The following is a 26570-nucleotide window of genomic DNA, read 5'->3' as shown; positions in this document are numbered from 1 at the left end:
GTTCACTGTCAACCATCTTGGTTATTTAAATCCACTATCACAAAATGCTGCCACTTCCCTTGGTAAACTCTTTAGGGACAACCAAATGGCCAACCATCATTTCCATTTTTTTTTTTAACCTAAATCACCTGGATTACACTCGACCAAGTTGAACTCCACCAACCAAAACCCATACCAAGAACGCAAATAATCTTGATGTTTAGCCATAAACTTGGACTAACCCACAAGAGGATTCATATTCCAAATACCAAAGAACTGGGCATGTGCTTTAGACATTTCTGAAAACTAGAAAATGCAAATCACCAGTTCAACCAGTTGACACCCAGAAGTATACATCTGATTTGCTGCTGTGCCAGTACAATCAGTCCAGGAGACAAGCAAAATCAAAGTTCCATCATTGGCAAAGTTCATGAGGAAAAAGACGCCTTCTATATCCAGAGTACAATGAAGGATTAAGACCGTGGGCTCTGGGTTCAAATCCAGCATCTGTCTCTTACTGCCATGTGATGGTTACACATTATCTCATCTCTCTGTACCTCAGTATCCTTGCCTGGAAAAGGAGTATAGTGACCATAATGAGACAGCATGTGCAAAGAGCTTAGAAATGAGCCTAGTCTACTGTAATCACTCAGTGGTGATTGGGGGAAGAAAACAGTTTAAACAGTTTAAATATTTCCCATTAAACATGTATTCATACACTTTTTTTCATCATTTGTTGGGAACTCACTCTGTGCCAGATGCTGAGCTAGGATGCTGACATTACAAATTTGGCAAGGCTGTGGAAGATAAATTGGGTGGATAGAGAGGTGCCATGGGCAAAAACATAAAGGTACGAAAGAACATACAAGCCCAGCATGCTCAAGTAACAGAAAGTAGCGTGGGTAGCTAAGCCAGTCATTTCCATGCGAATCAGTGGAGGAACTTTTTAATAATGCCTGGATCTGAATCTCACTTTGGAGATGCTGATTCATTAAGTCTGGAGTGGGACACGAGTATCTGCAAGGTAAATAATAATGACAATAGCTAACACTCATTAGTACTTAATATATGCCTGGCATTGTGCTAAGTGTTTTAGCTACATTAATTTATTTAATCCACCCCCATGTCTTCATGAGGTAGGCACTCTTTTTTTCTTTTCTTTTTATTTATTTAGTTTTTAGAGAGAGTGTCTCGAGTGAGAGGCAGAGGGAGAGAAAGGGAGAAAAAAATCTTAGGCTCCACACTAAGCATGGAGTCTGATGTGGGGCTTGATCCCACAACCCTAGGATCATGACCTGAGCTGAAATCAAGAGTCAGATGCTCAACTGAGCCATCCAGGCACCCCACCCTGGTAGGTACACCTATTAGCCACATTTTAAAGAGGAGAAATACAAACAGAAAAGTTGAGCGAGTTAACCAAGATCATAAAGGCAGAATGTGATAGAAGCAGTGTTTGAGCCTGGTCAGTCCAGTTCCAGATGCCAAGACCTCCATCACAATGCCATGCTGCCCCTGGACCTTCAGTGGAAGGTTCGGGTGAGCTGTCAGGCCAAGAGCCTTGTGGACAGATATGGAAATACATGCAGAGGAGTGGAGAAGAAGGAATCAGAGTAGGATGGTGGATATTACATCAGGAAGAGCCCTGTTGGCATGCTCAGGAATCTGGCATTGAAGGCCTTGAACCCCAGTGAAGAAGAATGTAAAGCCACTCAGCATAGTTATGTGATAATTTTGTCAACTACGTGCAGAGGCCTGGATGCTTGATGAAGAAAAGGGGATATTTAATATTAGCCATTCACTTATTCATTTATTTGGTATTATACATTGAGTAAAATTCTGTACTACTAGGTGCTGTGGATATAGGAAGCAGTAAACCATAGCCATTGATTACAATGGACAAAGGGATTTAAATGGCAAAGAGCTCCAGATTCCAAAGCACAAGTTATCACAAGACACCATGAAGATCCAAAGAAGGAAATCACTACAACCCGCAGCAAGGGCAAGGAAGGTTCCAGAGAGAAAAGGAATGTAGCATGTGGGGGGAATCTAGCTGAATGTTAGAATCTGAGGTCCAGGCTGCAGTGAGAGGATGAAGGGGGAGGGGGAATCAAAGAGAAAATGAAAAGAAGCTTATACTGGCAAGAGGGGCTCCAAAGGGGAGGAAGGAAAACAAGGTGTGGGCAATAAAAAAAAAAAATAAAAAATACAAAGTTTGAGACTTGAAAGTAAGGTCGAAGTGCAGAATGTCAGAGCTGGGAACCACCTGATATCTCGGGAACTTTACATGATACAAAATGCCTTTTATACTATTTCAACTGCCAGAATCACCCCACTTTGCCTTTTGGCCATCGACTGTAGTATAGTCACAGTTCTCTTTGGTTCTCTAGCAAAAAGAATGAGGAACAGAAACATCTCGAAGCATACCGAGAGCCAAAGTCAAAACAGGAACAGGGCCAGACCACCTTTATCTCTCCACCTTCACACCACACTGTTCCTACAAGAAGGCCAGCGACCACATGTGGGTCCTGGTTTTTCTATAATCTTTAGGAATGGAAATGTGGAATGTATGCTGGCATGAGCACCAAAGACTTCGTTCCTTGTTGTAGCTCTGCCGCCATCTTGCCATGTGACTCTGAACAAACTATTTCCCTTCCTCATGCCTCAGGTTTTCTTCTGCAAAAGAATTAGCTGTGACTAATAGTTTGAAAACCGTTTTAGTAGCAGTTCCCTTATTTTAAATGAAAAGTTGCAAAAAGCACTGAGCATCTATCTTAGCACGGTGCGCTCTGATGGAAAAATTTGGGGCTGACAAACAGGCGGGACAGTGCCCACCTTAGAAATCCATGGAAAACACTGAAATATTGTAGGACCTTTCTGGCACTGGCTTCTTAGAATTTTGTGAAGCCAGAGAAAAAGGGAAAAGCAGTGAAGGCTCTCCCTGCTCTCCTGGGCTAGTGACAGAGCAGCTGAATTGAGGAACAAGCTGGGGCTCCAGGAGTGAGTCACAGGGTTCGCGTGCTGGAGTTAACACGCTAACAGCCAGTTCTTGCCAATCCGTGCAGCAGGGCTGTCCCTTCTAGATGGCAGGAATCAGCTGCAATTTGCTACTGGCTACAAGCACAGAACTGCAAAGCCAGAAGCCTGAAGCACGCAGCAGAAAAGACCAATGCACGCATCTCTAAGGTAGAACTTCCAGGTGGCCCCGTGCTACTGTGATAAGAGCAAGCCCATGTCCAGCTCACCACACTAGAAGCCCCTCTTCCTATTCCCCCAAGAATATCTGGACAGTTTTAAAGAGTCAGGAGGAAAATCAAAGAGAGGATGTGGATCTGAAATCCAAACCTAGCTGAGTGTCAAAATAGGACTTTTTTAATAGTACGTTAATTCAGGTTCCTAACTCAGAAGACAAGTCAGAACAGTGAACATTTCTCCAGATACTCAATGGGAAAATATCCAGATAGGAACGGTTTCAATTTCAAAACATTCTTCTATACTTTCAAATTCCCAGAGAATGAATGAGCCTGGGTGTGTGTGCACGCGCGTACGGGGAGAGGGTGTAGGCAGGAGGGAACTAGACACTGTAAACAGCAAGCACATATTAGAAATCTATAAATCGCAGAAAGGATCAGAGACAAAAAAAAAAAAAGTGGGCTTCCCCCTCCAGCACACCAGTTAATTAATAATTAAGTCTATAGTTTTCTATTAAAATTCCTAGGTCAGCCTCATAGTTTTTGGTATGGTTGGTTGCTTCTTATTTGAAAAAAAAAATTCCAAACTCCCAGCAGAGGCAAAAAAAGGACTAGGCATTCACTATCTATTATCATCTATACGCTGGTGCCTGTTCTTAGACAAGGAGTCCTCTGCACCTACCCCGGCAACTTCAGCGCACTATAATTACTAGGAACAAACACATACTTGTGGCAGCCGAGAGAACCTGTGGAAACACCTAAACATCATCACCTCACTTTAAAAGGAAAGCAAGCTGTTTAAGCAAGAAAAACTGTTACAAGAGTTTACAAAACAAACAAACAAACAAAAAACAAAACCCACAGCTTACTTGTAGTTAGCTCTTCAGTCAATACATATCACAGTCCTGGAGACAGACACAGCCACGGCTCTCTCCAGCTAAAAATTTCCTCCCAAGTTTATCCTCTGTTTATTTTTGAAGCGTTAAAAGGCCGCACCAAGAGAACACGCTCAGTTTTCCTGCACATCCAAAGCAGCAGCAAAGTCCTGCAGCGAATTCAGAGCAAGTTTGCGGAGACTTGCTCCCCGGGCTGCGGCTCCGTGGTTGCTCCGAGCTTGTAAATACAAGCTCCGTGGACAAAGTCCCAAATGACATCACTGGCAGCTGCTTATTGTTGAGTCTTTATTAACTGACTGTCAAAAAGAAAGGAGGGGGTGGGGAGCGAGAGTATCTTTTCTGCAGCAAAGTCGGCATCTCGGGGCGGACTCCAGTGATACATGCTTAAATAATCCCATTGATTCAAATTTTCAAGAGCTTGGTTTTTCTCAGGTCAGAGCCTTTCTCTCGAAAAACACCCAGAATCGCCTCCACCAGTTGAGGCTGGATAAACTGGAGACGAGCAGGGAAAGTGTGCAATGCCAGCATGGCCCCGCAAAGTTGTTTACCCACCTGTTTCCAGTCTGCTCCAGAGTTTGATGATTCACAAATATGAATGTTAGTTATGGCTTCTGTAGCCTGACAACTTTTATTGTGATATATACACCCAGCTCGTGTCTTTCTGAAATGTGTTATCCTGGGGTGCAACTCTTTTTAGACACACTCGAAAGTTTTTCAGCTTGTGGTAGAAGAAAGGGTTTCCTGAAATGAAGGCAAAATTTTGTGTATATGTGCAAATAGGGTGCTGGAAGCTTTCTTTAGATTCTCAAAAAGAATTTTTTTAATGTCATTTTAATTCCAGTGTCATTAACATACAACGTTACATTAGTTTCAGGTGTACAATATAGTGACTCAACACTTCCATATGTTAGGGCTTATCAAGATAAATGTATGCCTAATTTTCTTCACCTATTTCACCGGATTCTCAACATTTTAATGACCTACCTGCACCACCCCCATCGGGCCCCCCCCAAAAGTAACCTTTGCCAGGTATCTGTAATAGTCTCATGGAGTACTGTAAGCCCCAGTCACTTCTAACTAGCAAGATAAAAATGGGCATTTTCCTGCCTGTTTTCCACTCTCTCATGGAAGCTCTTCTGTCAGCTGGTTCTTACCGTTTTTTTATAGTTCTCTCCCCACCCACCCCACCCCCACCTGGGGAAATCCACAAATCCTCCACCAAGTCTCTGTCATGAAGCTCAACACTCTAGACCACTGTTCTTCCTTCCTCTGAAGTGCTATAATGATGCTGACTATTTATATTTATTTGCAGCTTTTTATATACTGACTTATATTTTTAGCTTGTTTTGTAGCCATCTGTGTTCCGTCTCCCCAACCCAGTTTGAAAGGTCTTTGAGGGCAACCATTGTGTTGTGTTATTTGTTTATACCCAAATAGCCTGCCATAGTCAATCTTAAACAGAAACAGGGGGTGCTCGGCGGGGGTGGAGACTAAGAAGGGAGGCAGGAATAAGGTTGGCAGATTCCATGGAATGGGTGTATATTTAGATTAAACACTCTCCTGGCCCTTGGGAAACAATGACCTCACATCTCACTACTTCCCCACAGTGGATGCTCAGTGCATGTCCAAAAATTAGTTTTTCAAAGAGCAGCAGTTGATTTGGTAGGATATCAAGGCCCCAAAATATTCAACTTTCATATAGGAGTCACTCGAGGTACCTGAGTGGCTCAGTCAGTTAAGCTGACTTTGGCTCAGGTCATGATCTCACAGTCCGTGGGTTCGAGCCCCGCAGCAGGCTCTGTGCCAACAGCTCGGTGTCTGGAGCCTGCTTTGAATTCTGTGTTTCCCTCTCTCTCTGCCCCTCCCTCACTCACACTCTGTCTCTCAAAAATAAAGAAAATAAACATTAAAAAATTTAAAAAAAGGATGTACCTAAAGATTTTCTAGGTACAAACCCTTAGAGCCAGCAGTTCCACTTTTCCAGAATGAGCCCACCACTATATTCACAAAAGAGCCCCAGGATATAAGCTCAAAAATGTTCTGTGCAGCATTATTTGTAACCCAATAAAATACAGATAACTTAAGTATCCATCAATATGAGAAAAGGTAAATATAGAAATGATGGTACATGCACAGTACAGAAAACTTAGAAAGGGATGAAAAAATTTGAGGTAACTGGGCATGTACTGATAGGGAAAGAAGTAGTTGCTTGCTGAATGAATAAAGCAAACTGCAGTATAGAATGTAGTGTGTGATGGAGGAATTATACAAATTATTAACAGGGGTTACCCTTGGGGAGTCGGATAGGGGAATTTTCATTTTTGTATGCTTATGTGTGGTCTGATTTTTTTTTCAATGAGCATATTCCACTTCTGTTATTAAAAGCATAATACTAGTATAGGATTGTACAATTTTCAAAATAAATCACAAGGAGAAAACAGCTAGTTTTTCAACAAGTCTAACATATAGTAGGTAATCACTACAGATCTATTGATGGAACACATTTTCGGAGTCTCTGTGAGGATACAGCAGCACACGTGGGGATGGAATGGGGTTAAGAAGACACAGAACCAGACACTGGATTTTCCTTCCTGATCAAATGACAGACACCGCGCCCCCCCCCCCCCCCCCCCGCCTCCTTGCCATTACATTACAGAACTGGTTTGAAAACCTCTCAGACTCTGTCCACCTTAAGCAATGATTAAAGTTAAGTGCTCAGAACATAAAGTGCTGACCTTTCTGTTGTGCAACTGCTATTTGACAAATGGAATTTTAAGGTAAGACAAGTAATGAACCTCTTTGGTTCCGTTCGCTGGTTGCTAGCAAGCACAGAGGGAAAGTCAGAAAGCTTGTAAGGGCATAGGTTTGCCAAGCTCCTTGTCATGGCTGGTCTAACATTAAGGAACTCTCCAGAGGAAGGTTAGAAAAGTCTAACCCACAAAGAGTCTTCAGAGCTTTGTTAAGGACTCTAGGCTTTGAAATTCAGTGGCCTGGGGTGATGGCATAATGCACAGGTCTGTCTCCTCTACACAAGGCCTACATGACCTCTATAACTGAAACCCTCAGGCATAAGCCCTGCATTAGATACTACGCTTTTCTTTAGGGGGGAAATATCCAATAGAAAGGATGACTGAAAATTTCCACCAAAGTAAGAGAAGTTTTTCAAAGCACTATTTCCATTCCCCTAGAGAAAGCACGTTGGAGTCTTATCTTACTTCCTAGTGAGAAGATATCTTATATCTGTAATAATTTCAAGAAAAGGAAAGTACAGCTCACATTTCCTGCATGTTTTTATTTTGCTATGATCCACACATTATACGAATCTGAGGACAGATTCTGTTTAAATGCTCATGTGGAGCCCTTTAGGTGTGATAGTGTCACACTTTCCCAAGTGAGAGTTAAAGACAATTATTTAACTTGACTTACAACTTAGTATAAAAATAAATAAGGGAAAGACGATGGTGGGGGGCTGTCTTCTCCACCTCTACCAGGTGATCATTAACGCTGCTGCCCAAATTACCTCACATGCTAAGATGCTTAGCTCACCTCCCATTTCAGGGCCTTCTCAACCCCATTCAGGCAATCCCCTCTCTCCCATGAGGCTTGCCCTCACCCATGGAAGACTGCCAGGTGGTGTTATAACAGGCATACGAATGTGTATTTATCTGCTCCATTTTCAAAAGTCTGGTGCTGTATTGTTCATGATTGAGTGTTTTCTGGAAAATCCCTGAAGTCAGAGATGGTAATCAGATCCACAAGGTGTGAAACAGAGCCCAGAGGTCCCTGAGAGATGCTTGCTGGTGATGGTCATGTAATATTGGTGACCTACCAAGACTATCATCACAGGTTTCTATCTCCAGTGTCTGATTTCCCCTCCCTCTGCCTCTTATACCCAGAAAAAAGTATAACTACCGCCATTTATTAAGCATTTATGTGTTCTATTTGCATTAAATGCATTACCTAATTTACCTTTAAAATAACCCAATGAGTTACATACTATTATTATCACTTCCTTTCTACAACTAAGGAAACCAAGGCCCAGAAAGATGTGTTACTTAAGTAATCTGACTACAGTCACACAAATAGTAGGAGGTAGAGCCACCATTTCAGTTCAGGTCTGCCTGACCTTCCAGTGTCCTGGGGTGGGCTAGATTCCCCTGAGGATTATAAATATTGAGAAGAGATTTGATAAACCAATATGAACAAAGACAAATTGTCTTTCAGTACACCTTTGACTTGAATCTTTAGACATTCAGTACACCTTTAGACTCAAAGGAATCTCAAACTAGTGTGACTTCTGCTCCTTCCCATAACTCAGCTGTTCTGCTTAGCTTTTAGAGGACATACGGTGTAGGCCTCAAAGACAAGTGCCAAGACCATGGGAATCACACTCATGAAACTTATCCCCAGAGCATCACCTTGGAGTAAATTCTCCATGCCCTTACAGATGGGCAATATCCAATTGTGAGGAGAAAATGCTGAAGAGCAGGCATTTAAGTGTGTTTCTTATTTCCCTTTACACAGAGCCTTCAGTAACTCACAAACCTTTGCTCTGATATCTTTTGTTTCTTGTGGAGCTAACACTTCTACCAATGCTTAAGAATAGCCTGTTGCCAGTTAGTCTACCCCGCAAAAGTTAATCTGATCAGAAATAGGAAGCAGAAGAGAATTTAGAAGGAGTAACACTTGAATATTCAAATCAGCACGGCTTTTTAAAAATTTTTTTAAAGGTTATTTATTTTTAAGAGAGAGAGCATAAACGGGAGAGGGGCAGAGAGAGACAGTGACACAGAATCTCAAGCAGACTCCAGGCTCTGAGATGTCAGCACAGAGCCCAATGCGGGGCTCAAACTCATGGACCTCGATATCATGACCTGAGCGGAAGTCAGATGCTAAACCAAGTGAGCCACCCAGGTGCCCCATCAGCATGGCTTTTCAGGTAAGTCTCGAGGGGCCCTGGAATCTGCATGTTGGGGAAGTGGCCCACATCATTTTCATGCAGGTGGTTAAGCTTTAAGAAGCACTGACTATAACAAGAGAAATGAATATAAGTCTTCTGGTCTACAACCAGACATTGATAAAAACGAAGGAGCTTTGTCCAGGTTCCTTAGGAAAGAGCACTGTGATCAACAAGCAAATTCTTGGTAACCATTAGCGACATGAATCACATCTGGCACAAAGTTGGTACACAAAGTTTGTCGGAAGAGACAAAACAGGTGCCGCACTGATGGCCCCAAACACACAGTCGGATAAAAACATTTTCAGGCTTTAATCGCGACAGATGTTACAACAGCCTCCATATGTAAACTAAACAAAAACAAGAGTAAACCATGAAGTGTGAAGTCCGACAAAGTTCAAATTACTCTCACAGCAACTGCTTCGATACGTTTCATGATAAATCAAGCTTCAAATCTACAAATGCCTTTTTCCTCACTGGGTGAAAGGGAGTTCACTTGCTGGTACCCTCAACTCGCATGTAATCTATTGAGTTGTTGACATTATTGGGGCACCAGGGACCTCTGGAGAGGGGCTGTTATAGTCAACATTTGATGAAAAAGGAGGTGAAGGGGAAAGATGTAAAATTTGACCTACTATGAAAATTTGTCCTGGAAATAGGGTGCTAGCCCCCCCCCCCATGCCTTTGCTTTCCCACCTAGCTCAGGCTCTATCTAGGTCCAGCCACAGAGGAAGAGCAAGGGTTAATGTGCCTCAGGCATGAGAAGCCTTTTGATGAAAGGCCCTATGTAAGTATAAAGTATCACCATGAAGTTGGAGGATTTTATTTCAGCCTCTTCATTGTGTTGTTGACAGTGCATACTGTGAGTTTGACATTTTTAACTACTTTGCTTGCCCCAAATAAAAAGGGCTGGGCTGGAGGAGGTGGGAAAAGAGGAGGGGGAGGGGAGCCATATTCTCCCCCTAACTTGGATTTTACACCAATCTGACGTGTAGCATTAAAGTCCAGTTTGCCAGCCGAGTCCCACAATGCTACCTCAGAGATTTATGTAAATTCATTAAACTGCAAGATGCAAGTTGCATTCCTTTTAATCTGAGAACAGAGTCCTGAAACCAGAGCCTGAAGGAGGCCTCAAGGGACATGGCTGTCTATACACTGAGAAAGCAACTCATTTTGTGGCCTGTGGGGATTGTCTAAATAAAGAGACCCTGAGTTCGATTTTCACCAGATACAGAGAGGCCATTAAAATCAGTGATAGCCCTAAAGGAAGGAAGAAGGTGGAGATAGCCACCTGGTAGATGTGTGAGACCCGGATTATTGAGTCATTAGTGCCTTTAATAAAGCCTACCCTGGATGGCATGACAGCTCCTCGTGGCTCTGGCACCCAATAGCACCTGCCCCCACTCCACATACGAGCCCCCGACAACAGCCCTGGGATGCAAAAAAGAAAGGCTGATAACAGGGTAGGGTGCCCCAGTGAGGAGGCAGGATGGGTTCTCAAAGAGGACAGACTCCCAGGCTCTGGAATCCCTGCCTGCATTTGCCCAAATGGCCAGCAGAGCCTTGGGCTGTTGGGCCTCCCCCCGCCCCCCACCCTAGGCCCCAGAATTCCTCCTTTCATGCTGACAAAGCATTTTAAGTAAAGAAGACAAAAGTGGGTGTTTGAAAGAAAGGCAAGTCAGGGGTCTGTTGAAAGTATGGGATGGAAGAGGGGTGTAGCTTTTTTCTTTCTTCTTCCCCTCACCTTTGGAAGTATGCACACACATACACACAAACATACAGGCAACAGGAGTTCTTTTCTCTGATGGCCTGATATGTTAGGTTCCAGAAACACCTTATTTTTGTGTCAAGTATTCCTCAAGGGCCCTTTAGAAAAGGCATCCTTACAGATCAGAGAGAGAGAGGGAGAGAGAGAGAGCAGCAACTCGCTCCACAGTCTGTCTCCAATCAGACATCCCTGGGAAGTCAACATGGGAAGTCAACAGAAGTGGCAGAAACAGAGGGGTGGAAACAGAAGAGAGCTGATCACTCAGGTGCAAAGAACACCTGTGGAAACCTGGGCCGAGGCTCCAGGGGATGTGTCAGGCTGGGCTTTGCCCCAGGTGGGCTTTTACAGGTCCAGGGCAAGCACTGTCCTCTTGCCCTCTTGCCCTTGTGAAGAAAAGTGGTCACCACGCAAGCAGGGATGATGCACATTTAGCATATCTCCCCAGAGAGGAAATGCCTATTCTTTCCTCCTATTCCCAGGCAAAGCTCACTCTGGTGTCTAGAAACCATTCTTTGTGCAGGAAACCACACTGTACTAGGATCCTCCAAAATTGCCCTGAGGAATCAGAAGGCCTGCGGGACCTAACTCCGCAGATAATAGAGCCCCTCAGCTCCATTGTCACTGCTGGTTTAAACTTTATACTTTAAATAAATCCAGGGGGTTGTTTTAAGACAGATTAAGCTGTTTCTGGGTACCATAATCTATTGTTAAACCTAAAAATCTACCAGTGGGGAAATTATTTTAAAGTATAGCCTTCCTTATAACAAAGAAGAATACCAATTCATTTTCTTGGTTATCATTTATTATTTTGACTGATCATAATAACATGAGTCTTATCAGTGTAGGTCATGAGAGGCTAATGTTAGGTTAAAAACACTTATGATATGGCTAATACCTTCTGAATAAATATAAAAATGATAAATTCCTTGGGGTGCCTGGGTGGCTCAGTCGGTTAAATGTCTGACTCTTGACTTTGGCTCAGGTCATGATGTCATGGTTCATGGGACTGAGTCCCACATCAGACTGCACTAATGGTGCATGCCTGCTTGGGATTCTATCTCTCCCTCTCTCTCTCCGTCCCTCTCCCACTTGCTCTCTGTCTCTCTCAAAATAACTGAGTAAACATTTTTTTTAATGATAAATTCCTTGTTTGTATAGGAAGGGTATGGGTATTATAATAAGGAGCATTTAGAATGCTATTTTAGCAATAGGATGCTTTTGAAATAAAATCTTCAGTAGCATTTGGTTACATAAAACAGTTTTAGGATGGTAGCCCTAATGTCCCACAGCCCATCCTGCCAGACATCTCCCACTCCTACCTGCCGAAAAGAGCAGAAAAGGGACACATATTTATAGGCAGGGCCAAATAAATTGAACTCAAGTACGTTATTCTTTGCCTGTCTGCTCCACCCCTTATTGACCCTTGCTCTCTGAACTCTTTTGACCCAGAGCCTCTGCAGCACCCAGTTTAGCACTTAATTATACACAGCAAGGACTTCTGTGTTCACATTTGCTTTCGATAAGCCACTGTTATCTCTCAATCAAGTTGGTGTCATCTTGACTCAGAGACCACATTCTAGACTTCATAGTTAGCAGGGCGTTAGGCGTGAGGCCTAAAAAGTAAGGACAAGCAGGTGGATTTGACCAAACAGGGGATGCCAGTCACAGACTTGAATGGGTGCCAGGGAAGCAGGAAGGCAAGGTATCAGCACCTCACATGAGGAAACTTGACAGTTTTTCTTCTTTTTCTACTCTCTTTTCCTTCTTCAGCTCCCCCTCTTCCGAGCTACATGGCAGATGTAGATCATCATACCTCGCCGCTCCTCCAAGATGCAATCAGTGTAACTTAATAATGGTGAAAAATAGTTTTGGAGTCCAGAGAAAATAATATATTTTTGTCTAATAAATGTCATGTGATCTTGAGGACTATACCACGTCATTCATCTCTTAAATCACTATCTTTTTAATTTATTATTGAATCCTGTATCCTAGGCTCTATGCATATTTTGGAATCTGAACAACTATGAATACTCATGGAATATTCAGTGGGTGTCTAATGGTGGAAGTATAATAGAAAAATATTTGTGCCCCTGTTTTGAGGAAAATAAACTTAAAGTGGAGGGGGCCATTAGTCTAAGGGTGAGAGGTAGTAACAGATTATGTGTTAGAAACAGACAATAACACGCAGCTAATTGAGCATGATGCATGATGCACTAACCTCTTGGATACAAAGAAATTAAGTCATTAGTACGGAGCCTAGTTCCTCAATGGTATTGTTGACTAAGCATGAACTGTGTTTCACATGAGGTTAGAAAGTCCAAAGGTCACCATTAGTGAAACATATCAGCTCTCTAGGGCCTTTCTGTAGCACATTCCATATATTGGACATAAAGTAAGCAGATCTTGCTCTCGTTTCAGTGTAGAGACAAGATCAATCTCCACCAAAATTTTTTGGCCTTGGACTTGGATTAAGCAATCCTTAGAAAAGCACTCTCAGAGGCAGGTAATCTCCCCATTCCCTACACCAAACTTCCATACCAGCACTAAGTGTCCAGTCCCCAGGAGAGACTCATTCACTCTGGGATGGGTGGGTGGTGGATAAGCCAGATATCAGTTTTGGGTGGAAGTGGGCTTCTTACTACCTTTGAAATACATATTCGATCTCTGGTGAGAGAGAAGAGAGGAAAGAAGGAAAGGATACTCCAGAATCAATGAGGTGAGGGCAGGCGTAGAGGAGGCTCCAGGATTGTTCTGTAATGCACATGGGTATGAGAGCATCGCAGTCTGGACTGAAGACACTGGCTCAGGGTCTGGCCTGACCAGTAAGGCAACAGAAGTATTCAGGTGCATGATGGCATTTAGCTCTGGATTGTATCCTCAATTTATTGCCTCTTTTACCATTTTCCATTCTTTCCCTATCCTCAGCAGTGTTTTCAAAAAAATTTTCTCTTTTAATTCACTGTCCTCATGTTCCATTTCCTTTTGATCTCTATTTGCTGCCAAGTACATGTGAAGCAAGTTTCTCAACTCCCTGCCCATCCCCCAACTTCCTACCCATCCACGTCCATGGCTTCAGTTGTAAGTCCATGAGGTGCCTTGGGAAAGGCTTTGTTTGACCCACATAGAATCCAAGTTTAGCACTGAAAGTCAAACATGCTGGGAAACCCCTTGGTCTAGGCACACCAAGAGGGTTAATCACCCTAAACCCATCCAATTTCTATTAGCAACTTCCCAAAATCTATTTTTAAAATTTTTTTTTTCAACGTTTATTTTTGGGACAGAGACAGACAGAGCATGAACGGGGGAGGGGCAGAGAGAGAGGGAGACACAGAATCGGAAACAGGCTCCAGGCTCTGAGCCATCAGCCCAGAGCCTGACGCGGGGCTCGAACTCACGGACCGCGAGATCGTGACCTGGCTGAAGTCGGACGCTTAACCGACTGCACCACCCAGGCGCCCCCCAAAATCTATTTTTAAAAAAAGGCTAAGTAGAAACAGTGTGTTTCCATACAAGCCACCTAACACTCCCAAATTGCTTCCATCAGCCCCTTCCGTGTAAAGATTCTGCATGGCTTCCTCTATTTCCTGCTGAGTCCCACTTCCTACAGCAACATAAACCTCTGCTCTAGTCTTGTGTTTCCATCTTCCTGGCCACCCTTCCTTCCTTCAGCAGTATCCCTTACCCTTGGACAACCTCTTTTCTTCCCACACCCATCTTAGTAAAAGACATCTGGCCAAATTCTGAACTCTTTACAAAGAAACACTGTGGCATGTCCTCCAGGGAAGGCCTCGTCTTTCAGTCTGGAACTCAACTTGTGGAGGATGCTAGCTTGTGCTTCCCAGACCCCTCCTCAAGCAGTACAGGGCCTCCAGCTGCCACCTCCTTCAGGATTTGTCTTGTCCAAGGGACCATCCTTCCCAAAGTGGCCCACATCCAGTTGCTGATCCATGTAAGAACATAAAGGCCAGGGAATGTGAGCTGATTCACTCCATGGGCCATATGCATTTGACAGCTGTCCAGAGGGCTGGCTGAGGCTTCGTGAGATTGGCATCACAGTTCACCTTCTCCTTGTGTCCAGTCCACATTCTTCCCTTCCCTTCCGTGGGTACCTACCCTAATCAACTCCCTCCACCCTGCAACCTGTATTCTAACCCAATCAATACAGGCTCTATCTCAATTTCAGCTTCTAGAAAGCCCAACCTGTGTTATAGCCTCAAACCTTATGAATTTTAAGTACAAATGGGGAAAGAATGTGTGGTTTCTGCAGAGTCCTCAATAAAACCGGTTTTCTTAGATAACTATGACACTGAATCAGGGTGAGAAACCACAATCTGGAAAGCCACAGGATATGCTCCAGTACAGAAGGAACCCAACAGATCATATGAAAAGAAACACACTTAAAGCAGAGTAGAAGTTTGAATAATTAAAGAAACTACATAAGGCCAAATAATAATAGCAGTAAATATAATGACCATAAACACTAACATAGCACTTAGGATGTGCCAAATGCCTCTCACGCCACTTTAAATGTCTTCGCTCAGTTAAGCTTCACCACGGTTATGTGATTCAAGTCCTTTCATTATCCTAATTTTACAGTGAGGAAACTGAGGCACACATAGGTTGAGGAGCTTGCTCAAACTTGCACAGCTAGTGAGTGGGCAGAGCTAGGATTTTGACTCAAGGAGCTGGCTCCAAAGCCTCCACCCAAACTAGATATGATGTGAAAGCAGTTAGATGTACTCCATGTATTTATGGACACTAAAGCAAGGGGAACCAGTGAGAAATCAGGCAATGAGGAACTTGAAAAAAAACAGGACTCAGAGGGACAGGTCAGATGGAACATGACAACCAAAAATGACAGCAGAGACCTCAATTCTCTAGCCAGATTCTAGCCTGGCCTTTATCCTTTCTTTATAGAGTAGGAGGTCAGCTCAGGGTTGACCAGTGTAGGAACATGTGTGAAGGCAGATAAGTGGGTATACCTAGCTAGAGTAAAGGATTTGAATGCAGAAATGCAGACAGCTCTTAACAGAAATAGGAAATAAAACTGCCTCAGTGGAAGGGAAACAAGTGATAAGGCTAATGCCCTCATCCCACTCATGGCAATAAACACTACCCTCCATCATCAATAAGCTACATCAATACTTTGATGACCTTCCTTTTTCCCTAGATAAGGAAATCCTCTATTTTTTTTAATGTTTATTTATTTTTGACAGAGTGAGAGAGAGAGAGAGACAGACAGAGCATGAGTGGGGGAGGGGCAGAGAGAGAGGGAGACACAATCTGAAACAGGCTTCAGTCTCTGAGCTGTCAGCACAGAGCCCGACGCAAGGCTCGAACCCATGAATTGTGAAATCATGACCTCAGCTGAAGTCAGATGCTTAATTGACTAAGCCACCCAGGCGCCCTGGAAATCCTCTATGTTAAACTGAGATACACTCAGCCCCAATTTCAAACCTCCATGTCTATATCCCAGTGGGTTTCATATATATACTTTTTTCTCCCCATTATGGTTCCACCATGTAAAAACAATTCTTTTATCTCCCAGAAATAGGGGATAAACGAGACCGTAAGTATTTTTGGTTTCTGCGCATGTCAACACAAAAAAACAGAGATTAAATTGTTGTCTTTCCCTTTTCTATCCAACTCTGCTGCTGCAGAGAAACCAGACAAACCAGTGAGCCCACTGCCAACAACACATCAGTCACAAGTTACAGGTGCAAGCCATCCATGGGTTCCTTCCCTGACACTCAGGAGGCCAAAGTTTCCTGGCTTCCCCTAGTGACCTGTTTGCTTGCCCACAAGCTACTGCTAAGTTGGGATGACTCCAGTCATTGCTGCCTCTCAGATGAATTTTTAAACCACATTCTTCCTTCTATCTCTCTGTAGGAGGGAAGAGAAAAAGGTGAAGATACATAAATTTTTAAAAAATCCTACACTGCAAATTACTAATATTCCAAGTCTTTGGTCAAGCAGGATCTAAATTTTTGTACCTCTGTTTCTCTGTGCTGTGTGTATTATTCAGATGGATGTGGAAAATCGAACCCCATGCGAGATGCACAGAAGGGAAAATAGCTATTTTCTCTTTTACCATGGAAACCCTGTGCACCATGGGGTGCTAAGAAGAAATGAACAGCTTTAATAACTTGGGGGGATGGCTGCCTCCACCTTAGCCAGCATAATAGAGTTACGGTACAGCATAAATCACAGGGTCTAAAGCAAGCTGTCTCTTGAAGGCCCAGGGAAGCCTCTTACTCACTTAGAACACATCAGCATGGTTTATTTCCAGGACAGGGTAAGCATTTCCCCCACAAGCTTGAATCACCTCTCTGTACCTTAGAATGCTCAGTGTGCAGGTCTTCAGAGGTAAGGGAACATTGTGGATCACATTTGCATGTGATGCTTGCATCCCGAATACACAATCACATCATGAAAAATAATAGATATTATTTTTTAGGATCATGATTCAGGCATATGTGCAAATACATGAATATATGACCCATCCAGAGTGTGTAATCAGTATAAATAGTTTAAAGCCAACCTCTCTCTCTCTCTCTCTCTCTCTCTCACACACACACACACACACACACACACACACACACACACACACAGAGTTTTAGAAATAAATAGTTTTGGGGCGCCTGGGTGGCGCAGTCGGTTAAGCGTCCGACTTCAGCCAGGTCACGATCTCGCGGTCTGTGAGTTCGAGCCCCGCGTCAGGCTCTGGGCTGATGGCTCAGAGCCTGGAGCCTGTTTCTGATTCTGTGTCTCCCTCTCTCTCTGCCCCTCCCCCGTTCATGCTCTGTCTCTCTCTGTCCCAAAAATAAATAAAACGTTGAAAAAAAAAGAAATAAATAGTTTTAACCTCAATAACAATTTGCAATAAGTTATTAAAAAGCTCAGTTGACATCATGTTTCTTCCCACCTTCTTCCTCTCTCCCTTCCTCTTGCCCATCCTTCTCATATGATTTAAGTCAAGAAGAACTTAATAATATCCACATTAGCCCCTAACACTTACTCTTTTTCAGAACTCTGTTTCACATGGAATGACCTCATCCCAAGTTAATCCTCCATTGCTGCTAAAATAAATCTGTATTGAATGAGAACATTTGTTTTCCTGTCTTCAATATGAGTTTAAAAAAATTAAAAAGTAAACGCGGGAAGGAAACGTCTCAGATACATCTGGGCTCCCGGTGAATAGTATCAAAATGCTACACGCTTATAAGACACGGCTAGAGATGCTTATCTAATTGGATGTCTGTACCTCTTCCCTTTCCCGGTCCACTTTCTGCTGTGCAAAATTCTTCCTATGGAGAGTGAGCCCATTTTATTGGAACCCACTGGCTAACTTAGGTCCCTCTGTTCTGCTTGTGGGATCTCACTGGCTGCCCTGAGGCCCAGGTGTTAGTTTGGGAATGCATTCTCCCAGGGCAGGCATCTGGCCCTGGGTCCTTAGCAAACCAACTGTGACAGGTTCCTCCAACAGCTGCGATGGAAGCCTGAGCGTCCAGGTGATTAAATAATCCTGCTTTCTAGCCTGCTCATGTGTCTGGATTGGAGCCATTTCCCTGGAATGGGACTGAACGGCTCTCTGCTCAATGACCACAGCTTGGTATCTATGGGCTGAGGCTCCTCTGGAATTATGAAATATCCCTTATCTTTCCCTGCCACTCAGACCCATAGTTATCACAAACATGCCCTTGGAAATAGGAGATCCTCCATTTGCCTGAAATGGAGTTGAAATTCCATTTCTTCATTGTAAATAACTGTTAAATTTGATAGCTGGGCATTGAAAAGCAGAGGCCAATTCTAACACTGACTGGAAAATATTCTTTTCTTGCAATGCCAGGCATGCCCACGCAACACACATTTGACAACATGTGTACGCCAGATGAAGATACAGACCAAGAAAAGGGATACTCCGTGTGTTTCATTTACATTTTCCAAAGACACAACACCATGTCCTAGAGAAATAATTAAAAGACAGCTTTTTGGTGAAGTTTAATGCTTCTGATATGCAAATACCAGTGGCCTCCCATTGAATAAAAACACAAATCCACAGCAGGTGGTGGTTTAATTTAATGACAGCTAACTGCTACAAGGGGATCCTATGACCAGTGATTTTTAACATGTGGTCTCTGGACCACAGCATCAGTGTCACCTGAGAGTCTATCAGAAATGCAGATTCTCAGGCCTACCCCCCTCGACTGCATCAAACTCTGTGAGTGGGACCCAGCAGTAGTTCAACAGCCTCCCAGGTGATTCCGATGTAAGAAAAGTTTGAGAACCACCATTCTAGGTGAAGCTGGTGCTTGATATGATCTAACTGAGGGAGTGGAAGGGTTGCTCTGAGAGCAAACATGCTCTCGAATAATCACTGGGTCTTAATCTACTCCTACTTCAGCTAGCTCTGATTCATGCTGCTGACTCTCTCCTAAAAGGTGCTACCACCAGGTAATTCTCTGCTGTCACACAATTATATCCCCCAATACACACAGGAGTAATGAGCTGGTGATTTGTTGCAACATGTGCAGCTCTACAGACATCCAGATGTATCCACTCACCATTAAGTCCTACTCAAAATTCCTCCAAGGGACAGACATAAATGTCCCCATTTTATAGATGGTGGAAATCTAGGTCGCCAATGGTCTTTCAGTTACCACAAGATAAAAAGAGATCTGGGTTCACTCTTTGTTATAGCAAATAGCAGATTCCTAGTCTCTTGGTCCACTCAATCTGGTATAAAATCAAAAATCCAAAGACACTTTTCCAAGCCTCAACCACATAGGAGGTTGGGTTAGGGATATACCATTACTGGTTCAAGATGGTTCCAGTCAGCTGATACAAAATTTTGGTAGACAAAATCATCTTGCAGAACAGAATCTGGGATGATAGGCACTACTGATGAGATCATGGTGAAACAGTCATCTATATGCAGTGCTAACAGGAGTTGTAAACTGGTACAACCTTTCTGGGAAGCGATTTGGCATATCCTTTGACTTATTAATTGCACTTCTTAGGATTCATCAAAAGGAAATTGCCCACAGGTGCTAAAAATGATTAATATATAAGAAATTTCTCTGTAGTAATATTTTTATTTTATTTATTTATTTTTTACAGTTTTTTTGTTTTTGAAGGAGAGAGAGACAGAGCATGAGCCTATAAGGGGCAGAGAGAGAGAGGGAGGAAGACATAGAATCTGAAGCAGGCTCCAGGGTCTGAGCTGTCAGCACAGAGCCCAACACGGGGCTCGAACTCACTAACCATGAGATCATGACCTGAGCCAAAATCGGACACTTAACCGACTGAGCCACCCAGGTGCCCCTGTAATAATATTTTTATAAATAAGAAAGATATTGGCGCACCTGGGTGGCTCAGTCGGTTAAGCGTCCGACTTCGGCTCAGGTCATGATCTCATGGTTCATAGGTTTGAGCCCCACATCAGGCTCTGTGCTGACAGCTCAGAGCCTGGAGCCTGCTTCTGGTTCTGTGTCTCCCTCTCTCTCTGCCCCTCCCCTGCTCATGCTCTGACTCTGTCTCTCAAAAAATAAATAAATGTTTAAAAAAATTTTTTTAAATAAGAAAGATATTTGTCTTTCTGTCTCACTTATTTCACTTAGCAAATACCCTTGAGGTCCACCCATCTTGTTGCAAATGGCAAGATCGCATCCTTTTTTACGGCTTTGTAATACTTCAGAGTGTGTGTGTGTGTGTGTGTGTGTGTGTACACAAAACATTTAAACAATAAGATGCTATGTCTTAATTTTTTTTATTAAAAAAAATTTTCTTATGTTTATTTATTTTTGAGACAGAGAGAAACAGAGCATGAGTGGGGGAGGGGCAGAGAGAGAAGGAGACGTAGAATCTGAAGCAGGCACCAGGCTCTGACCTGTCATCACAGAGCCCCACACAGGGCTCAAATCCACAAACCGTGAGATCATGACCTGAGCCGAAGTCAGATACTTAACAGACTGAGTCACCTAGGCACCCCCCAAATTTTTTAGTGTTTATTTATTTTTGAGAGAGACAGAGAGCACAAGCAGAGAGGGGGCAGAGAAAGACAGGGACAGAGGATCTGAAGCAGGGCTCAAACTCATGAACCACATGAGCCAAAGTCAGATGCTTAACTAAGCCACCCAGGCATGCCAGTAAGATGCCATTTCTTAAAACTTATGAGTTAATATGCAATACACCACCAACATAGATCCATGTGAATACACAGAGATATTCATTGAAAATAACTGATTAAAAACCACTGATATATTAGGAATGATGTTATAGTGTTTTATTATACCAAACCTGGGAAAAAATAATATCCCCATTTTGCAGGTAAGGGAACAGAAGTCTATAAACACGAGTGATTTTGTTCAAAATTACCTAATAAATACAGATCAAGGTCATGCTTCTCTGAATCAAAGCCCATCCTTTGCATATTCTATTGTCCACTGCCTCTGACAGTTTAAGTGGTTACACATCATGGTTGAGCTGGGAATGCAAGCCAGGTTTCTTAATTTTGTTTACTATCTATTGCAAAAAACTTACAAAATATCATTTTCTCATAGGTCATAAACCACTTCTATTTAGATTTTTTGCCAACCACCTCAAGAAGCAATAATAATAATTGGGGGGCCTGGGTGGCTCAGTGGGTTGAGCATCCGACTTCAGCTCAGGTCATGATCTCGCAGTTGACAAGTTCAAGCCCGCATCGGGCTCTGTGCTGACAGCTCAGAGCCTGGAGCCTGCTTCGGATTCTGTGTCTCCCTCTCTCTCTGCCCCTCCCCTGCTCCTGCTCTGTTTCTCTCTGTCTCAAAAATAAATATAACCATTAAAATTTTTTTTTAAAAAGAAGCAATGATAATAAAAATTATAATTATTGAATGCATAATATGCATTAGGCATGTGCTAATCATTTTACATATGTTACTTCATTTAATAGTTTTCATGACAACTCTATAGACTACAAGCACAATTTACCTTATTTTACAAATGAGGAAACTGAGATTCAGAGGGTTTAAGTATCTGCCCTGTACACACAGGTAGAAATTATCAAAGTAAGAATTCAAACCATCTGTTGGACTATAAAGTCTATGCTCTGAATTTCCTCATTGTGAACGATTTCTAGAGAAAAAGAACTTCTCCAGCTCCTTCCATCTCTTATTCTGGCATCAAGTTTATGTGTTTTGGCATAAACAGTATCTTGGCATGGTGCTGATCATTAAACAAGAAAAAGTGAGAACCAGCACTGTTGGCCCTTATAAGAGTCTGGGATTAAGTACTAACAGATATTAAAGATAATAGGCAGATCTGGCATTTTCTCCTCAACCACTTTAGCACAGAGTTCATTAAGTGCTCAGGTTTTCAATGGTAAAAGCTCATTCAGTTACAATTTACTCAGACCCTTAGTAGGACCCCATTGAATACTTAAATATTAATGACCAATTGAAGCCAAACATTCTCTAGGTATCTAAATGCCTGGGTCTCAGACTGTCCAGTAAGCTGTCAAAACAGGTACCATGTGACTGGCAGGCCAATCACCGAGTCCTCAATCACTTCCTTTCCTTCTGTTTCCAATTCCTAGGCTATCCCTGAATCCCTGTGTATTTGACCTGGGGGCTTACCTCCTTGCCCTCCCTCACCTGTAAGACCTGATGCTTTATGTGGGTGGTTCACCATCACCTTGACTTCCTCCCTTATAAGCTATTCTCAGTTGTTATTGGATCACATGCTATTATGTCAGCTTCAGGAAAAGAGGCACCAGATTATTCCTTAAGGTCTGGTGCTCCCAATGGGCTCTCCTCCAAAAATTGGGAACCATGTGCTCTCACTTAGATGTGAAGCACTGTGAGAAGAAAGCTAGCCAGTCCATGCCCAATCCGGCATCTCTTAATTCTCAGAGTGGTGGTGTGGGCAGATGGGGCTACACCATGGTAAAAGATCTAGTGTAAAGTCAGTTTACACTTGATCCCATTTAAAGACAGCAATATCACATACACACACATACACATATGTACACACACACACACACACACACACACACACACACACACACCACAGGTGCAAACTGCCTTCAGGAACTAGGGAGGTAACACAAATGAAGAGCAGAGTGGGGATACAGTAAAGAATGGTGGGACTGTGATGAGCTGGAAAGTGCATGACCAGCAGAAGGCATTCAGATTATAGTTTGTTAACTTCTTAGTGGGTGGAACAATAGAGGTCTTCAGAGGCAGTTCACAATCATTGAATGAGAGAATCAATTTTTAGCCTCGACTAACTGTATTTTTATCAAATTTGAATTCAGGAAAAAGTAGGGTGAAGACTCATACTAGCTACCATCACTACCCAGGGAGTTCTCTTGTTTCACTTCATGAAGCAATAGGCTGGCACCAAGTTCACCACAATATCAGTCATCACATTTTTTAAGAACAAGCAGTGTGCAAGAACTAGAACTCAGGAGCCAGATTGCCTGGGTTTGAATCCCAGGCTCCCCGTTTACTAGCTAGGTAACCTTGCATAACTTACTTAATCACAGGCAGATCTGTAGACTAATGGTACCATTATCTCATAGAGTTGTTGTAAATTACTTAGAACAATGTCTGGCACATAATAAAGGCTCAGTGTCAGATAATAATCATTGTGTGACCAACTGAAATGCCTCACTTCTGCTCCTGAGAAGATAACCTGAGTACAACATATTCAGTCATCTTTCAGTTTGGCAAGGAACATTGGAATGGAAAAATCAAATGCTAATTATATCTTCCTGGGAAAGACAATCATAGGGATGACAGAAGAGCAGTTAAATTTTGTACACGCAGTCTCCACCTAAAAGGAAGGATGGGAAAAGTCCTCAGGGTGACAGAGGAAAACCAGACAGGGTTTGAAACTGGGCCTGTCCCAGTTTGAAATATGGTCAACGTAGGGAGAGAGTCTGGCCCTACCCAACTTTCCTAAATCTTGAGAAGGACAAGGTATTCCTGGCATCTCCCCATCCCACATCCTCCTTTAACATCATCTTATCTTAATTTTTTGTTGGGTTTTTTTTTGTTTTTTTTTTTTTTTGTCTCAAACCATTTGTTTTTAATTCAAGTTAGTTATCATATTGTATAGTAATGGTTTCATGAGTAGAACCCAGCAATTCATCACATACATACAACACCCAGAGTTCATCCCAAGTGCCCTTCTTAATTTCCATTACCCATTTTGGCCCATCCCCCCCACCCACCTCCCCTCCAGCAATTCTCAGTTTGTTCTCTGTATTTGAGTCTCTTTTGGTTTGCCTCCTACTCTTTTTTTTTTATCTTATTTTTCTTTCCTTTCCCCTATGTTCATCTGTTTTGTTCCTTAAGTCCCACACGAGTGAAATCACATGATATGTGTCTTTTTCTGACTGACTTATTTTGCTTAGCATGATACACTCTAGTTCCATCCACGTTATTGCAAATGGCAAGATTTTGTTCTTTTTGATCACCGAGTAATATTTCATTGTGTGTATATATGCCACATCTTCTTTATCCATTCATCAGTCGATGGACATTTGGGCTCTTTCCATACTTTGACTATTGTTGATAGTGCGACTACAAACATTGAGGTGCATGTGCCCCTTCAAATCAGCATTTTTGTTTCCTTTGGATAAATACCTACTAGTGTAATTGCTAGGTCGTAAGGTAGTTCTATTCATTTTAAAACACCTTGCTATCAACCTGCAACCCATGCCTCTCTTGTCTCAAAGCACCCGTGTTTTAAAATTGCCTCTTCTTCCCCTACTGTAACCAAAATGCCAAAATCTCATAAAGAAAGGAGTCTGGGGGTGCCTGGGTGGCGCAGTCGGTTACGCGTCCGACTTTAGCCAGGTCACGATCTCGCGGTCCGTGAGTTCGAGCCCCGCGTCGGGCTCTGGGCTGATGGCTCAGAGCCTGGAGCCTGTTTCCGATTCTGTGTCTCCCTCTCTCTCTGCCCCTCCCCCGTTCATGCTCTGTCTCTCTCTGTCCCAAAAATAAATAAAAAACGTTGAAAAAAAAATTTAAAAAAAAAAAAAAAAAGAAAGGAGTCTGACTTAACTAATTCACAGGATGGTGTACATTATTGAGTACCTCACCTGCATTTTAACCCTCATCCCCATCAAAATTTTCCAGTCCCTCTAGTATGGTGTTTTTCAAACCATAATGTATATTCCATTGCTGATTACATCAGTTTAAGGTGTCCAGACCAGTTTTGTGTTAATGAAATAAATTAGTAAATGCTAAAATGGAATTAAAAGGAATAGAAACTAGAGTGTGTACCATGGGGTAAAGACATCTGTATCTATATATGTCAACAATGTCATAATGTAAAATGTATTTCTTACTGAAGGTCTGTGACCAAAAGCCTTTAAAAAATACTGCTCTAATGCAAAATCCCATTGTCTGATATGCTTGGATTTGGGCCCAAAAGAACTCACAATACCCTTCTCATTTCTCCCTCCCGCCTTGCTTCCCTGCCTCTCTCTTGCTTCCTTCCTTCCTTCCTTCTTTGCTTCCTTCCTTCCTTCCTTCCTTCCTTCCTTCCTCCATTCATCAGAAAATTACTTAAGACCTATTGAGAGCCAAACACTGCTTTAGGCAATAGAGGTACAGAAGAAAACAAAACCCATAAACTCTCTACTCTCATGGAGCTCACATTCTAGAAGAAAAGTTAGGCAATAAACAAATAAAAAATAGGGGCGCCTGGGTGGTGCAGAAGTTTAAGCATCCCATTTCATCTCGGGTCATGATCTCAGTTTGTGGGTTTGAGCCCCTCATCAGGTTCTGTGCTGTCAGATTCTGATTTTCTGTCTCCCTCTCTCTCTGCCCATCCCCTACTCATTCTCTCTCTCTCTCTCTCTCACTTTCTTTATCTCTCAAAAATAAACATTTAAAAAACTAATAAAAACACAGAAAAATAGACATAACATGTATAGTATTGTTAAGTGTTGTGGTGAATAACTCAGAGCAGCAAATATGGAGGTGATGTAGTTGATCAGAGACTATCTCTCTAATATAGAACATTGAACAAACTTGAGAAAAATGAGGAAGCAAACCATGAGAATATTTAGGGACAGATGTTCCAGGCAAAGGGACCAGTGGAGCACGGTTCCTGAGATGATAATCTGCTGGTGCTGGAAAAGAATGGCAACAAGCTGGTAGAACAGGGTTGAAGGAATTAGGGGAACTGGGGGTAGGAAATGAGATTGGGTGGTGGAGATGGAGATCAAGGTTGTAGACAAGGTAAGGACTCTGGCTTGGACATGAAGCAAGATGTGGGACCACTGGTGGTTTGCGAGCAGAGAGCTGACATTTCCTGCTTACATTTCTAAAGAAATGCCAGGACTACTGGGGAAAGATGCACTGCAGAGAAGTCAAGGAGGACACAGGGACACCAGATAGGACATTTTCTGTAATCCAAAGAGTGATGTGATGGGTGGCTCTGACCAGAACAGTGGAGGCATTAGGATGTGCTCAGTTCTGGGATATACTTCAAATGTCAGTCCAATGAAGTAAATAGCAGTGAAAAGAAATTTAAAAGGCATGAATAAATTCAAGGATTTCTCCTTACGATAAACCAGAACGATTGAGTTACCTTTCCTGAGAGGGGGAAGCCTTCAGGTGAAGCAAGTTTCAAGAGGAAATTGGGAGTTTTTGTGAATATGTCAAGTTGAAAGCCTAATGAAGCATCTAATTGGAGACGTCCAGCAGGCCATTGGATATACAAGCCTGGGATTCACAAGCAAGATACCGGATGGAGATCTAGATTGGGGAGTTGTCAGTATA

The sequence above is a fragment of the Lynx rufus genome, unplaced genomic scaffold (genome assembly GCF_022079265.1).
Source record: "Lynx rufus isolate CCGP_SWC_20201006 ecotype Redwood Valley unplaced genomic scaffold, mLynRuf1.p SCAF_2, whole genome shotgun sequence".
Classification (NCBI taxonomy): Eukaryota; Metazoa; Chordata; class Mammalia; order Carnivora; family Felidae; genus Lynx; species Lynx rufus.
This window is presented reverse-complemented; position numbering follows the sequence as displayed.